Below are 16,072 nucleotides of genomic sequence, written 5' to 3' on the forward strand. Positions count from 1 at the left end.
TGGGATTACAGGTGTGTACCACCATGCCTGGATTATTTTGTATTTTTAGTAGAGATAGGGTTTCACTGGTCAGACTGGTGTTGAACTCTTGACCTCAAATGATCCACCCACTTTGGCCTCCCAAAGTGCTGGGATTACAGATGTGAGCCACCACACCTGGCCTAACCATACACTTTTTGTAAATAAACTACTCAAATCCATGTTGGTATGCTAGGTAAAATAACCTATTACTAAATATAAGCCATAACCCAGAGATGAGTAACCAAGATAAAAAAGTAAAACACATACATTTGAAAAAGACACAAAAATACATTTTGATACCCATTGGCCACAGTCTCTCAGAAGAAGAAAAAGTACACACAAAAAGCCTCAAGGAGATCATTCAATGTAGAAAAAGAGAAGAAAACATCTTTAATATCTGAGTTGAGGAGAAAAAGGAAACAGGCAGTTTTAGAAAAAAGGAAAGGGGCAGAGAGATGTGAGACGATTTAAAGACTTTGAAGAAGAGATCTAGACACCTTTGCTGACATAATGTCAACAAAATGAAAGAGATACAAAACCATGTAGAGAAAGGCAATGACAGAAAAATGTTGATTAGAATCAGAAAACCAAATTAAGTGCTCAGTAAATACATAGAAAAGTAGCTGTGTTCAGGGCTTCAAAGACAGATTCCATTGTTTTAAAAAAAATCTGTGATCAAAACATGAATGTTCATTTTACTTTTTCTTCAAGTTATACATATATTTTTATATATATGAAATTTATTTATGTAAAACAAGTTTAATAACATGTATACTTCATGTATACAACAGAGGTACTCATGTACAATGAGTAAATTTCCATGATATGTTTTATATCTAAAAGAAAAAGAAGCAGAAACAAAATATAAGCTACATATCAAGATAAATTTGATGTTAAAGAATGACACAAACAGGTCTTCTTTAAAGAATTTGAATGCAGCAGAGGATACTACAAAAGAAAGAAAAAATGACCACAGACAGCAAAAAACATCTTCAGAAATAAAAATTCAAACTAGATAATGAAGAGTGCACTGGACATTATATGTCCAAGGCGTGGTCATTGTTCTCAAAATCATTAAAGAATAAGTGGCCAGGCATGGTGGCTCACGTCACTTTGGGAGGCCGAGGCGGGCAGATCACGAGGCCAGGAATTTGAGACCAGCCTGACCAACTTGGCAAAACCCCGTCTCTACTAAAAATACAAAAATTAGCTGGGCGTGGTGGCACCTGCCTGTAATGACAGATACTCAGGAGGCTGAGGCAGGAAAATTGCTTGGAGGCATAGGTTGCAGTGAACCAAGACCGTGCCATTGCACTCCAGCCTGGGAAACAGAGCCAGACTCTTTCTCAAAAAAAAAAAAAAAAAAAAAAAAAAAAAGAATATTTTGGCATTCAAAAAAAATTTCACCTTGCCCCAGCAGCTCAGCTGACTCCCATCCCCATGACACAAATGTCTAAAAAGTTGTGCTGTGAGTTTCTGAAATACATTTTAAAATAGAATTCATTTAATTATGAAAATGCAAACATAAAATGAATTTGTATCTATGTTTCAGTCAAGTAAAATTATAGTTAAATCAATTAATAAGTGGTTAACATGTTCTAGAATATGAAAACCATACCCAGTTGCCTCTTCTTCTAATTCATGATTTTTCTTTCTTATTTGATCCACATTATACTCCAGTGATGATATTAACTCAAAAAGTTTTCTTATTTCTTCATTTTTTTCTTCAGGCTTAAAAAAAGTGTTTAAAATTATTTTTGTAAAATCTAGAGTCCCTCTTTTATCTCAAAAATATTATTTCTCATAAGTGGATGAGTAATATGTATTTAGGCAGGTGTATAAAGTGCATTTTATAAACCTGATGCCAATAAGGGCAGATTTCAAAAATAGTCACTTTTCTTAAAACTGCTAAAAATGATTCAAATTTTCATCATCTTTTCTGAAATTTAAACTGCCAAAAATGTTTGTTACAAATGAGGGTTTTTACACACAAAATACTAAGGGTTAGTAAAAAAAAAAAAAGAGTAGTTATATTTACATTTTAGTTTTTAAAGATGCTCTATAAACATTGTCTTTAATAGTTTAAGATATTCCAAGTTTTCTTAAATTACATCTTACTAAGACAATTTTTAGAAAACTCTTATCTAGTTCCCATTACATTTTTGATCCTCATCTGTCTTCAGGCTGAGCTAAATACTGTCATTCTAAGTATTCACCCATAGGTTTCAGTTTTTCCCTTTCTCTTAACCATTTCTCTTTAAATAAAGTTTATTTTTTCTATAATCAACAAAAACAACTTTTGTCTACTTTTTGTGGCTTTTCTATTATCCTGTTTCTCCCCTTCCATTGGACTCTATGACACATGGTCTCATTCAGAAATCTATTTTTCATCACTTATTGTGTTTTTTATACTGAAATCTGATTTTTAATAATTCCAATAAAAAAGTCCAAGGGTCATGAAGGACTTTATCCTGCTTTGCTCAGCAGAGCAGTGACCAAATACTCCCTCTGTTCCTCTGACCCCTCTTCCTTTCTAAATGCAGTGACCTCTATTCTTCAGCCCTAACCCTTTCTATTCCTCTGACCCCACTTCCTTTCTAAATGCAGCAATCTCTGTTCTTCAGCCCTATCCTTTTCTATTCCTCTGACCCCGATCATTTCTAAATTTAGCAACCTCTGTTCCACAGCCCTATCCTTTTCTGGTTTTTTGCTTTGAGATGGAGTCTCCCACTGTCACCCAGGCTGGAGTGCAGTGGCATGATCTCAGATCGCCGCAACCTCCACCTCGTGGGTTCAAGCTATTCTCCTACCTCAGCATCCCAAGTAGCTAGGATTACAGGCATGTGCTACCCGCCCAGCTAATTTTTTGTATTTTTAGTAGAGATGTGGTTTCACTGTGTTGGCCAGACTGGTCTTGAACTCCTGACCTCATGATCTGCCTGCCTTAGCCTCCCAAAGTGCTGGGATTACAGGTCTGACCACCATGCCCAGTGGCTATTTCACTTTTTACATTCTCTCAGGACTCCTAAAATCTCAAAACTTTGACCTAGATTCCCTAATCTATATTTCCAGCTCTGAACTTCTTCTTGAGGTCTCTTCCTTCTAGTACACATATTATAGACAATGTTCTCAACCACACGCTCATACATTGCTACTTGGTGCAGATTACTTTTGTAGATAGTGAATCTTGTCTATTTTATGTTGGCTCTCATTAATGTTACTTTGTGATTTTCTAATCTCAAAGGGGGACTATCTCACTGTTATGATACTAACCAGTATACTTTGTCCTTTTTTTCTTTCTTTCTTCTTTTTTGGACCAGTATACTTTGTCCCTTTTTTGTTTTACATTTTTAATTTTTTTTTTTTTGAGACGGAGTCACACTGTGTCATGCAGGTTGGAGTGCAGTGACACCATCTCAGCTTACTGTAATTTCCACCTCCTGGGTTCAAGTGATTATCCTGCCTCGGCCTCCCAAGTAACTGGGACTACAGGTGCACACCACCACACCTGGCTAATTTTTGTGTTTTCAGTAGAGACAGAGTTTCACCATGTTGGCCAGGCTGTTTTTGAAATGCTGACCTCAGGTAATCCACCCACATCAGCCTCCCAAAGTGTTGGGATTACAGACATGAGCCACGGCAGCCAGCCCTCTTTTTCTTTTATAATGAAAACTTTCCCATGTGAATCAGATTATCAATTGTTTGCCTTTGTTTTCTTTTAAAGAAATTCCTTTTCCATAGAGATATGGCATGATGAAAGGCTTGTTCTAAAGTTTCTTTTGGGGGACATTTAACTATGTCATTGGGAAGCTTCAGTAAGCAGAGATCTCCCTTCTTCCCACTCAAGATTCTTCATCTCAAAATGGTGTCCACCAAATGTCTTAATCCAGGTTGTCTCTTGTTTAGAAATTCATGAAATAGGAACCTTCTCGAGAAGTTGGAGGCTATTGATTGAGATGGTTAAAGCTGCCCCTTATTATATGTTTTACTTCCAAGGTAGACATCAAAGTGGCTAATAATTCTATGTCTGATGTCTAACTCACTTCTATGGGAATCTATACAAAACGTTTTATTTATGAGACAGAGTCTCCCTCTGTTACCCAGGCTCGAGTGCAGTGGCTTGATCACCGTTCACTGCAGCCTGAATATTCCAAGCTCAAACGACCCTCCTACCACAGCCTCCCAATGTAGCTGGGACTACAGGCATGCAGCACCATGCCTCAGCTAAGTGTTTAAAAAAAAAAAATTTTTTTTAGAGACAGGGTCTCACTATATTGCTCCGCCTGGTCTCAAACTCCTGGGCTCAAGCGATCCTCCTGCCTCAGCCTTCCAAAACCAGGTGTTTAACTGGGGACTAACATGAAGCACTTAGAAGACTATGTGGAACATAGTGAGCTACATAAAATATTTCCTATTAGCATAATAATTTTATTGTATATCTTAACAAAATTGTGTATTTTAGGCAGGTGGCATGCCAATGGACCTATAGCTGAACTGAATCATTCTTACCACTGAGAGTTGCAGCAAATGGGGGACATAATTTATAACTTACTTTTCTCTCTGTATGACTCATTAGTCAATGACTATGTATGTACTACAATGTAAACAGCACCTCCTGGATTGAATAGTACATAACTGACATGACCAGCAGAGACAGACTAAAGACACTGAGCTGAAAACCCTGGACTCTATTGCTAAATCAAGGCTCCTGAATCCGTTCACTCTGAGCAACTGTTGCTGTGGTGCTGCCTTCACAAGCACTCTGCTGAGCACTCAGATTGAGGGGCTGTGCTATCCGTCATCAGAGAAGCTGCAGCCAGAACTGTTCAGCTGACAAACTGGTAACAGTCCAGAAATACAGTTCTGACTGCATAGTGAAAAAACGCCGATTTAGATTCTTTTTCATAGAGAGAAAAACATAAACACGTGATTGAACGCGTCTCCTGTATTAGACTAATTGGTTTAGATTTGATACTTAATTGCTAAAAATACATTTAGAATATAAACTTTACTGTGTCAAGGTCTCAAAGCAGAAACAATTGGTATGGCATAAAGGATTGAATTGAATGCTGCAAACTTCTAAGCTAAAATATTTTCAATGTATGCAAGGATAGGTGGCATACATATTATATATTATTCCCCCATTAAGCAAATTTATAATGAGAGAAAATTATCTTCCATAAAAAAATAAAAGCCATGTAAAATTAAGGACTAAGTTTTTCTGCACAGACTAGACAACGATTGCTAACGCATAAGGTCAATGAGAGAACACTCAGACAAAGCTTCTTGGAAACAATAAATTGTCTGCCACGTCTGAATGAATGAGGCTAGATGAACAGAAACTGAGAAGGCAGAAAGGATAGCATGAGCAAGACAAGTGCTGATATCTGCCCAATTAACTCTGAGGATAAAGTCCAATGGCAGGGAAATAAAAACCCGTGTCCACATAATAACCTGTAAGTGAATGTTTGCAGCAGCATTTTTCATAATAGCTAAAAAGTGGAAACTAACCTAAAGGTCCATCAATCGATGAATGAATGGAAAACCAGTATAGCCATGGAATAGAATATCATTTAACTATAAGAAGAAATAAACTACCAATGTGTGCTAAAACAGGCATGAATTCTGAAAACATTATGCTAAGTGAAAAAGCCAGTCACAAAGGACTAAATATTGTATAACTCTATGTATATGAAATATGCAGAACAGGCAAACATATGGAGACAAAAGTAGATAGATGGTGGTTGCCTACAACAGGGGTAGGTGGAGGGACATGGAGGAAGGCTGCAGTCATGCCTAGGAGATGTGGGGTTGCTTTCCAGGGTGATGAAAATGCTGTGAATATACTAATAGATACTGAGTTGTACATTTTAAATGGTTGAACTCTCTGAAATGTGAATGATATCTCAGTGAAACTGTTTTTAAAATCCCAAGGCAGGATCAAGATAATTTTCTCAACTCTCAATTTTTGATGTACATGCTATCTCAAATTTAAATATTTCTACAGTTTTATAGTATATTTTAAATAAAAGACAAAGAAAATGCCTAACTTTTCAAATAGTTTGTAAATTAACCTAAAACATGCACATTTCAAAGAATAGTATAATGGCCTTTCTGTACAAGTTAACCTAGAATCTGTGAAATAAATAGACACAGATTCTGTGTCCATTCACAAAAGTGAAGAAATAAGACAATTTTCTGGAACATTCCATGAAACATTCTCCTCTGATTTAATCTGGCCTGCCTCATCCGAGCAATACAAAAATTACTTAAAAATACTGTTTTAACAGGAAAAAAGTCAGTTTTCTATGAGGAATGATGTATAATTCTCAACTTTTCCAAGGTTACATATTGTAAGAGAAAACGTATGTAATGGTTTTTCAAAATGGTAGAATGAAAGTCACAATATAAAAAAAAAGTACATTATAAAGATAGTAAAATGGAAATAATTCATTGTAATGAAAATAAAAAATCAAGCTTCTGCCAAAATTAGTATCCTAAAACATGTTATATAATTCAACTAGCTACAGAATACAGTTGACATGTTAAGCTCCTTACATACTGACTTTCCACTTGAAATAATTTCTTCTTTGGGGCCTGCGTCTCATCCAAATTAATGTGATAATGTGATATACCTTCCAGTGGAGACTCTAACATAGTTAATTTTTTTAAGCTGTCAGCCGCTTCTTGTTGAAGTTGTCTCACAACCACCTGAGAAAATATTTTTGTTACTAATTTTATAAATTGCCTTATTATTAAATTATGTTAATAATATTTAACTCTAACATACCTACTTTGAAAATTATCACCACACATATCAATTCCCCTTCTTTTAATCACATGTACACATTTTTATTTATTACTGAATTCAGTGAGGGATGCAGAATATGTTCTCTTCCTGCCAAATTGGTATTCTCTTACTTACACAACAGATTCATCCCACCATTCAATCATCTTAGAAGCTCAACTCAACCTCAAAGTTCCTAACATATTCAATCACCTGTTCAAATCCTTCCAACAGATTCCTATCTCAGAATAAAAGTAAAATTCCAATGGCCTTTGAGATCCTAGGTAAACAGGCCTTTACCTCCCTCTCTGACTTCAGAGCTCCTACAACTCCCTCCTGTGATTATTCCATTCCCACTGTACGTGAAGCCTGCCACCCCTCAGTCTGAAAATAGGGATCTAATGCCTAACTCATAAATCACAGGCAGCTACAAGTATCTTTCTACTGAACAAAATTATATTCCAATGATAGTCATTGAGCCTTGAAATAAAAATTATCAGCTAATTATTAATATAAATATTCAAAGTAAACTATAAATATCAGTGGGAAGACTAAACCAAATATAGTTTTGCTAAATATTACCACATGTATCCTAAATTATGATTTTATAACAAGTAGGTGCCTTTAAAACATTACATAGTCATAAAAATATGTAATTTGACATATTTTCAGATTTGTTAAATTAATATGAATAATAACAAAGATATACCAACTAAAATACATAAAAAGCTACTTAAAGCAAGGTATTACAGGACACAGCAATACACTTCAGTTCATCTGGGAAATCTAGAATTAAGTGTCGAAGAAAATCACTTAATTAAATTTTAATTTGAAAATACTCATTTCAGGTGTAAACATTTCCATTTATGCCTATATTATGGTCTTAACATGTGGCAACATAAAGTCATTAAAATTATTATTTCAGCAGTACAGAACTATCTACCTTAAAATATGACTCTGTGCCTAATAAAATTTCATAGGTGACACAATGTCTTTTCTCAAAGTAAATCATCTCTCACCTCTACCTTTTATTTCCTAGAAATGAGGCATGTTTCTAAGATGGCATAGTAAACACATTTTTCCTTTTTTTATTAAAACAGCTTTGTTGAAATATAATTTACATACTATAGAATGTATCTGTTTTAACTTAAAGTTAAAAGATTTTTAGTACATTTACTGAGTTGTGCAGCCATCTCTACAATCCAACTTTAGAGAATTTCCATCACTGCAAGATCTCTCACGCCCATTAGCAGTCACTACCAGCTTCCAGCCCCAGCCCTTTACAAACATTAATCTACTTTTTGTCCCCATACGTTTATCTTTTCTGGATGCTTCATGTAAATGGAATTATACCGTATGGTAAACACACTTTTATCCATTGATTTTTATATTCCACTAAGTTCAACATGTATCCAGAACCAAATGTTTAAATTTTCTTTCTAGAAGTTTGAAAATATTTATCTTCCTTGATACTTACTACTCTTTCTGCTTTCTCTCTCTCATATTGAAAGAGACTTTCTTTTAAATGATCACATTCATTCATTAGCTTCTTATTTTTCTCTTCTAGCATGAGGTCTGTCTTTCCACTCTCAATAAAGACTCTTTGGATATTAGTTACTATCTCTTTATGATCCTTTTTCTGATGAACATCATCTAGTTGCTGTTCAATGCATGGATTTTCATATTGGAGTTGACATATCCTGTCTTCTACAGAGCTCCACTTTCCAGTGGAATTACTCACTTTAGCTTCTGCATTTTGATACATCTCTTTCATTTCCTTTATTTGCTGCTGTGTTTGGCTTAGGTAGTTTTGGACAGTTTCTAAAGCCAATAACTTTTTTCTGAGAGTATCTCTTGTCTTACGGAACTTATCTTTTAAGGTATTGAATTTAATTTGTGTTTTAGAAAGTTGTTCAGTAAGAAACTCATTCTTATCTTCTACTTTGGGAATATCAGAACTCATTTTTACTTGTATGGAAACATCTTGTGTTCACTCTAAAGCAAGTTTTAGGTTTCTTTCTGTTTTCACACTTTCACTATGTTTACTTATAGCAGCAGCCAGTCTAGACTGATAAGATTCAATTTCAGCTTCCAGTCTTTTGTTGCTTTCTTCTTCCTTCAACAGTTCAGAATTGAGCCTTGTATTCTCAGCTTTGAGATCATTAAGCTCTTGTTGATACCGGAATGCTGTTTTTGTTATCAATTCCTCATTGAGTTTTATATAGTTTTCAAGGGCAGCATTTGTTTTTTTAACAATTTTAACGTCCTTAAGATATTTATTTTCTTTTTCCAGGTTGTCATTTTTCATTGTGCATATTTCCTGTCTGAGTATAGCAATATCTGTCTTCAAAATGCAATTTTCATCCATCAGATCTTTTATTTCTTCGTGATTATGAAAATCCTAAATAAAACAAAAGAAAGTTTTAGCTAGTACTCAATAAAATGACATATCATGATTACCTCTGAAGTTAAAGAATAACCTGCGCATCATACACTAAAAAGATTACTGTAAGTGGATGTCCAACTAGAGAAAAAGTTGAAGCAAAACTTTGAACCCTATAGAGCATAAATTCCAAAAAGTTCAGAAATTTATTTAAAAGTCAATGAATTTATAAAAGTAAACACGTATACACACATGCACACCAGAGAACTTTTAAGAATTTCAGAATTGGAAAAGCCTTTCCCTGAATTACAACAACCTCAAAAGCATAAATTAAAGCATTAACAAATTTGACTAAATTAAAATATATCAAAAAATTGCATTTACCCTTTGATATCTAACCCATACACCACCCTATAGTAAGAACCTTAGTTCACACGTATTTGGACAGTTAAATTTCCCAGAGTTATTACAGTTCTGTTTCACTGATAACATTCTATTTCAATTTGACTCTTTTAACACTTTTATAGTCAGTTGTAAGAATTACATTTACTAAATCATAAATCTAGACATTATACTAGTCACTCCTATATACATTCATTGATGAACTCATCTAGTTACCACAATTTTGAAAAGAAATATTGAAAATATAAGCAAGCTACAGAATTTTCCCCAGGACTTCTGACTCTACTTCTAGTTCTCTGACAGATCACAGTTACTTCTGTGGTGTAAATATATCAATACGAAAGAAAACTTTTATTTCAAAACACCAGCGGTAAATAAGATAAAATTTATAGAGCTCTTCTTAGAATATCATGAGATTATTTGTGATTGCAATAATTTGTTTCCTCTTTATAATATTAGGTACAGTAATCAATATGAAATAGGGGGAAGTACAAGGAACAATTTTACTGGGAACAAAATCTTTATCAATAGGTTATCACTAAGTATATATTATGGCATAATATTGTTTTCAAAAGCTCTTTGTAATAAAATAATAACCTACATGGAGGTCAAGACTTATAATAAATATTAATAATTGTACCCGTAACTGTCATCATTCATTTTTTAAAAATGAGATAACATTTCTGGTTTGTTTTAGACCTAAATATTACATATTAAATCAAGAGGATATTATAAGTAACATTGATAAAATAAAGTTTAAAATATAGAATTTTTACCAAAGATTGATTTATCTGATTTGGAGTATTTCTTGCAGTCTTCGGTTTCATCTCTAGTGATTGAACATTTGGTTCAAGTTGTTTTGCTTCAACTTCTTTCTTATATTGTTTCTCTTTCCTTTCTAATTCTTCTCTATTTTTTTGTACAGCATATTAACATTTGTTTTTTCTTCATTTTCTTGTCTTAAGATGCAGCTGCAGATAAAGGCATTTATCTGAAAATTCATTTTGTTAAAAAATAAAGAGATCATCCTGTGATCTACCTCTGCAGATGCTCTTTATCATCCTAATAAAATTTCTATATTCTGGATTATCTTTCCTTTGTAGTTCTCAGATATTTAATTTCTCACTTCAACATCTTCAAAAGAATGCATATACTTGAAAAGTAGTAAGGAAAGAATATTCTGCTAAAGTTTTTGTTACTAGTCACTCTAGTATGTATTATAAAAAAGGATACTGGAAATAATTCAGTATAGTTAGAAGTTCAAAATTACCTTTTCAAATCACACAGTCATAATTACTCCCTGATTAGAAAAGGTCATTTACAATCAACTAAATTTTTAAAGTTACTATTTATTGACAAGCATATAAGTTCACTAGAAATAAATTTTCATCTCTATGAAATATTGCAGGTGTCTCTCCAAATGATTTACAGAGTAAGATGTCTCTCACACAAACTATATTTGCAGATGATTGTCATCTAAAACTAGGCTAAAGAGTCTAACATCTGTTACCCCACACTTTTTATAATTCTTTCTTAATACTTCCAATTCACCTTCTTATTACATATATTTTATATATTTATTAAGCTATTGTTCATTATGTGTAATATATAATTAATGCCCTTAATGTGTGTATGTTTACACAAGTTATGTTTTCCTGTGAAATCTAGTCCCAGAAGTGGAGTTGTTGAGTTAAAGGGATGTCAGGTTATTTGAAATTTTGATACACAGCACTAAGTTACCCTTCAGAAATAATTTACTAATTTCATATACGAACAGTGTATGAGAATGCCTTTTTCCTCACATTTTCAATGGTAGTAATTACTTTTTCAATATCAGCATGACTTTACAAAATATATCTTATTTTATGTGAATTTGCATTTTTCTGATTACCAGGCAGGGCTAAATATCCCTGGTAAAACTGTAAAACTTGTTAATCATAAGGAACATTAGTCCAATTTTGAATTAGTTTATAGCACAATGACAATTATCTGCTGAGAAATACTGCTATCGGTGGCCGGGCACGGTGGCTCACTCCTGTAAACCTAGCACTTTGGGAGGCCGAGGTGGGCAGAACACCTAAGGCCAGGAGTTAGAGACAAGCCTGGATAACATGGTGAAACCTCATTTCCACTAAAAATACAAAAAATTAGCCAGGCATGGTGGCACATGGCTGTAATCTCAGCTACTAGGGAGGCTGAGTCAGGAGACTCACTTGAACCCAGTATGCATAGGTTGCAGTGAGGTGAGAACACACCATTACACTCCGGCTTGGGCAACAAGAGAGAAACTCCATCTCAAAAAAACAAAAAAACAAAAACACTGCTATAGGCTTACTCACCTATCGTGCTCTTCCTTCAGTTTCTTGGGAAATTGCTGAGGATACGTTTTCCCAATCTTTCTTTGTTTGGTTAATCTGTCAGCAGCAGCAGAAGATGTACTATGACATACCTTTTTTGATAGTTGTCTTTTTTCACTTTCGTTTGTATTATTTCCTTCTTTGACCTCTAATAAAAGTAATATGAATAATAATTGTTATTATTTTATTCAATAAAAAGAACTTTTTCCCTGATTTTTTCACTTGATTCAGGTTAACTATCACCATTTTAATGATAAAAGTATTTTGTGCTTACTTTAATTTTATCATTATACATAATTATTATAATTATAATATACTCATCATTTTATCATTGAAATTTTTGTCAAGTCTTCTCATTTCTGTTTGTGTGAATGGAAGAATTTTCCAAAATTTCAAAAAGGGCTCTTCTCCATTTTGTGTTTTTATTCCCATCCACTCTTTGCTATCTGATATAAGTGTTTATGCTATCTGATTGGCAGAAACAGAGAAATAAAAAAAACACAGGCATAACATATATCTTCTGTCATTGCCACCTGGATTTTACATGAAATAGTCAGATTAAGAGGATGTGACCTTGTAGGGCTTCAGGAACAGTAAAGAAGTTTTCCCTTTTCTGCACTGAGCTATTCTTTTCCCCACTGCCTTTTATCTCTCTTTTTTTTTTTAATCCTGTGATATCAAAAAAGTGAAACTTCTCCCTGAACTATGGGAACAAAAGTTTGCCACAACACAAGAAGCAGAGTGAAACTGCTGAGTTTCTAGTGCAGAATTCTGGAAAATGAGATGCTTCGCAGATTTCACATTCAATTACCACAAACGTTTATAGGTGGAAAACATATGGCACAGTTATCTACTTTAGCCCCATTATCTATTGAAAATGGGAGTCAAACCAACCAAGACATATGAAATGTTTCATCCAGAGCTCTTGAGGTGGCATTCTCTAGCATTTCATGGCACCAAATAACATGATACAATTCCATATTGCTGAATGACATAAATTACCAGATAAATTTATCAAATTAGTAAGATATATTAAAAGTCTAACTTGAGCAAAGCAATTTAACACCTCAGAGGGTGGAAAAAGGCCTCATCTGCTTTTATTTTGAAAGAAGAAAATCTCTAGATTTTTGTCTATCTTTAGAACACAATGTACAGAACTCAACTTTCTACTAAAGAGTCAAAGGCTAAATTTTTAGCTAAGAAATTACGCTTCTTACATGATAAAAATCATACATGCCAAAACTTACCATACTTTATTAAACAACATAATGTAAGGTCTGATTCAACAGAAATATTGGAGTGGTGATTTTTTTAAATACGTGGAAATATATATTTGTTTTCAAAGTATTGGAAATAACCATGATGGAACTATAAATTCAAATAGTTTGAGCTAAGCAGATAAACTTATATGCATGAAAACACATTAAACAGACTCATTTGGCTGGGAATATTCATTGCAACCCTCAAGGCTAGACATGTTTTTGTGGCTCATCTCAGTCATTGCTTCCCTCCCATTGTATCCCCATTTTATCATTAAATAAATGTAATTCATCTCTAAATGAATACAAAAAAAGAATCTAGAATCTAAAGCTTATTTCTTTAGCAATTTCTTTATGTTGATCTGGTTCAGAACGTGTATGGCTGAATTAGTTTCCCAGCTCGTATGCCACTTGGAAGACTGAGAGTGAGACTTAGGTTGATTAATGAACAAACATTATGAGAACATTCTCCAGAACCATTGTTTAGATAACAGGACTAATCTACTTTGACACATAATTACACATTTAGAAAACCCCACTGTAACTGTACACATGAGATTTTCTTGAATGGAAAATTTGACTAAATCAAATAATTGATAAAGAGAAAAAAGAAGCAGCAAGTGAACCTCTGCCTTTTTGAAGTTGGACTTTCTTTTTCTCCAAATCCAGGAACTCTACTTGTAACATGCCTACCTAATTCTTTTTTAGTATTATTACACTTTAAGTTCTGGTACATGTGCACAATGTGCAGGTTTGTTACATATGTATACATGTGCTATGTTGGTGACCTTGGAATATCTTGCTGTAAGTCTTCTAGCTATATTTTTGATGTTCTCTTACTATGTGGCAAAGAATAAGCCACATTTTATAATTCAAGATTCATGCTTTTGTAGGTATTAGCACTGGGACTGTCATATAGTGGCTTCTGGAATAAGCACTGTATTGGTTTTCTGTTTTTATAAGTATCTGTAGCAGCAGAAATCCTGTGGCTTTGTATCTGAATCATATGCTTCATTTCTTTGGGGTGAGTAAACCACAAATCAAAAAGACTTTCTGGATCTCTAGACTGAGGTCAATGCCTAATGTCTAATTTCCAATTAGTGATATTTGGGTTTATATTTTTTGCCATTTGCATGTCAAACTCTTAATCATCTTTCATTTCAATCATAATTACTGGGTTCCTTACTTTTCCAGTTTCTGTATCATAACAAAAATTTTCATTATCTGTGTTAGAATCAAGCTATGTGTCTGGTTTGTTACCATTTTTATAGTCTGATTTATTTTAATTTAAATGAAGCTTAGAAGATGACTGGTAAGTGTATTTCAGGGACCTGCAGTGAGAATGGAATAAAAAGACATTTGACATGGGCTTCCTCTGTTCAGGCGCTGCCTGGACTGCCACAGAGTTAGATCCTCCAGATGCATTTTTCTCCTCACAATCAGGGACATGATTCATCAGATTAGAGGGCACTCCTTTTTTTTCGTCCCTCTTTGGAGTTACTATGTAGGAGCTCTTCCTCAGGGCAAGCAGTAATTTTGGAGTTTTCAAAACTTTTACCAATATTCAGCTTGAATTTTTTTGTAATGAATTTTAAAAAAGTCGTGAATATATAGATAGATTCCCTTTATCACAATTCTTACCCAGTTCTGGTTCTTGCGACTTTTTTTGGGGGGGGGGGGGCAGGTGCAAAATGGAAAACAAATTTGCTTGTTTTGTTTCTCAGATGTCTTTTCTGTCAGAGTGTATGTTTTAAAATTAGCTTTAATCAAGTATAAACAAATAAATATTAGAAAATAATTAAATTTTAACTGTGAAACTTAATCTGTGTGTTGCTACTCTTAAATTATGGGATTGTAACTAAAAATTGAAAAATAATTTGTCTTGGCTTAACATAGGACAGAAACATGAACCAGCAAGCTGAACTATCAGTGTCTGTTTGTACTAAACTTAATGCAATATGTGTAAAATCTACCAGAAATGAATTCAAAGATGATAGGTAGTATTATAAAAGCTTCCTCTCTTACAAAGACTTAACCTCAGCATACCAGAAAGAGTGAGCCCCTACAATGCATGTTTATTTCTGAAGATTAACTAGAGCACTAGGCAAACACTAAATTATTAAGAGTCAAACTGAACACCAATAAGAAAGAGAAGCAAAATTTTAAATTCTAATTCAAATGATATACTATGATAGTGTGATGTATCTAGATAGAATTTCTGCTTATATCCATTTCTAATATATTTTATGTTCCAGTAGTGACAAGGTTTGGATTTTTAAAATTTTAGTAATATTTACTATGTATTTATGTTGAAATAAAGTTATTGTTTGCACCCTGACACCAAAGGTCCCATTCTGCAAGGTAGGATTCTCTTAATAGGCAACTGGGTTGACTTTTATGACCCCATTCACTCCCTGAACACAGACACAGAAGTGAACTGGTGACCACGAAAGAGAATAAATCTTTAAACTCGGCACTGGTGACCAGCAATATAAAACTGCAACATTTGAACCACTGGCAATGATGACTCCTTTAACACTACTTTAACTCAGTGGCCATTGTTGTTAAACTGTTCATAATTTCTATTCCTTAATAATATGACCCAATATTTCATGTTACCTTCTGTATTATGAGTAAGGTTATACAAATAAAAGAGCAAGATAATTCTGAAAATTTCTTGCCTCAATTCCAAGGGTAAAGACAGCTATGAGTTATTAGAGATAGTAAGAATTACTAGAATAACTAATAGTTACTAGAGATAGTAAGAATATTTTAAGTTTCATAACTGGTTAAAATGTTTTAAAAATTAAATATAAAATTATGATCTATTGGACTGTAAAGGTATAGTCTAAAAGGTCATATC

General features: G+C 33.7%; 1 protein-coding gene and 1 pseudogene across 1 annotated transcript in view; both read right to left on the reverse strand.

The window, feature by feature from the left end:
• Window positions 1–8,311, reverse strand: part of LOC112206537 (uncharacterized) — an 80,220-nt gene extending 71,909 nt beyond the window's left edge. The window contains exons 1-3 of the transcript XR_010154326.1: window positions 8,286–8,311; window positions 6,584–6,732; window positions 1,640–1,752 (exon numbers count right to left, since the gene is read on the reverse strand). The gene's annotated coding sequence lies outside the window, so the exon portion shown is untranslated. The remainder of the gene's footprint in view (window positions 1–1,639; window positions 1,753–6,583; window positions 6,733–8,285) is intronic.
• Window positions 7,869–16,072, reverse strand: part of LOC129135425 (putative ankyrin repeat domain-containing protein 20A2) — a 46,875-nt pseudogene continuing 38,671 nt past the window's right edge.

This window comes from Pan troglodytes, chromosome 21 (genome assembly GCF_028858775.2).
Source record: "Pan troglodytes isolate AG18354 chromosome 21, NHGRI_mPanTro3-v2.0_pri, whole genome shotgun sequence".
Classification (NCBI taxonomy): domain Eukaryota; kingdom Metazoa; phylum Chordata; class Mammalia; order Primates; family Hominidae; genus Pan; species Pan troglodytes.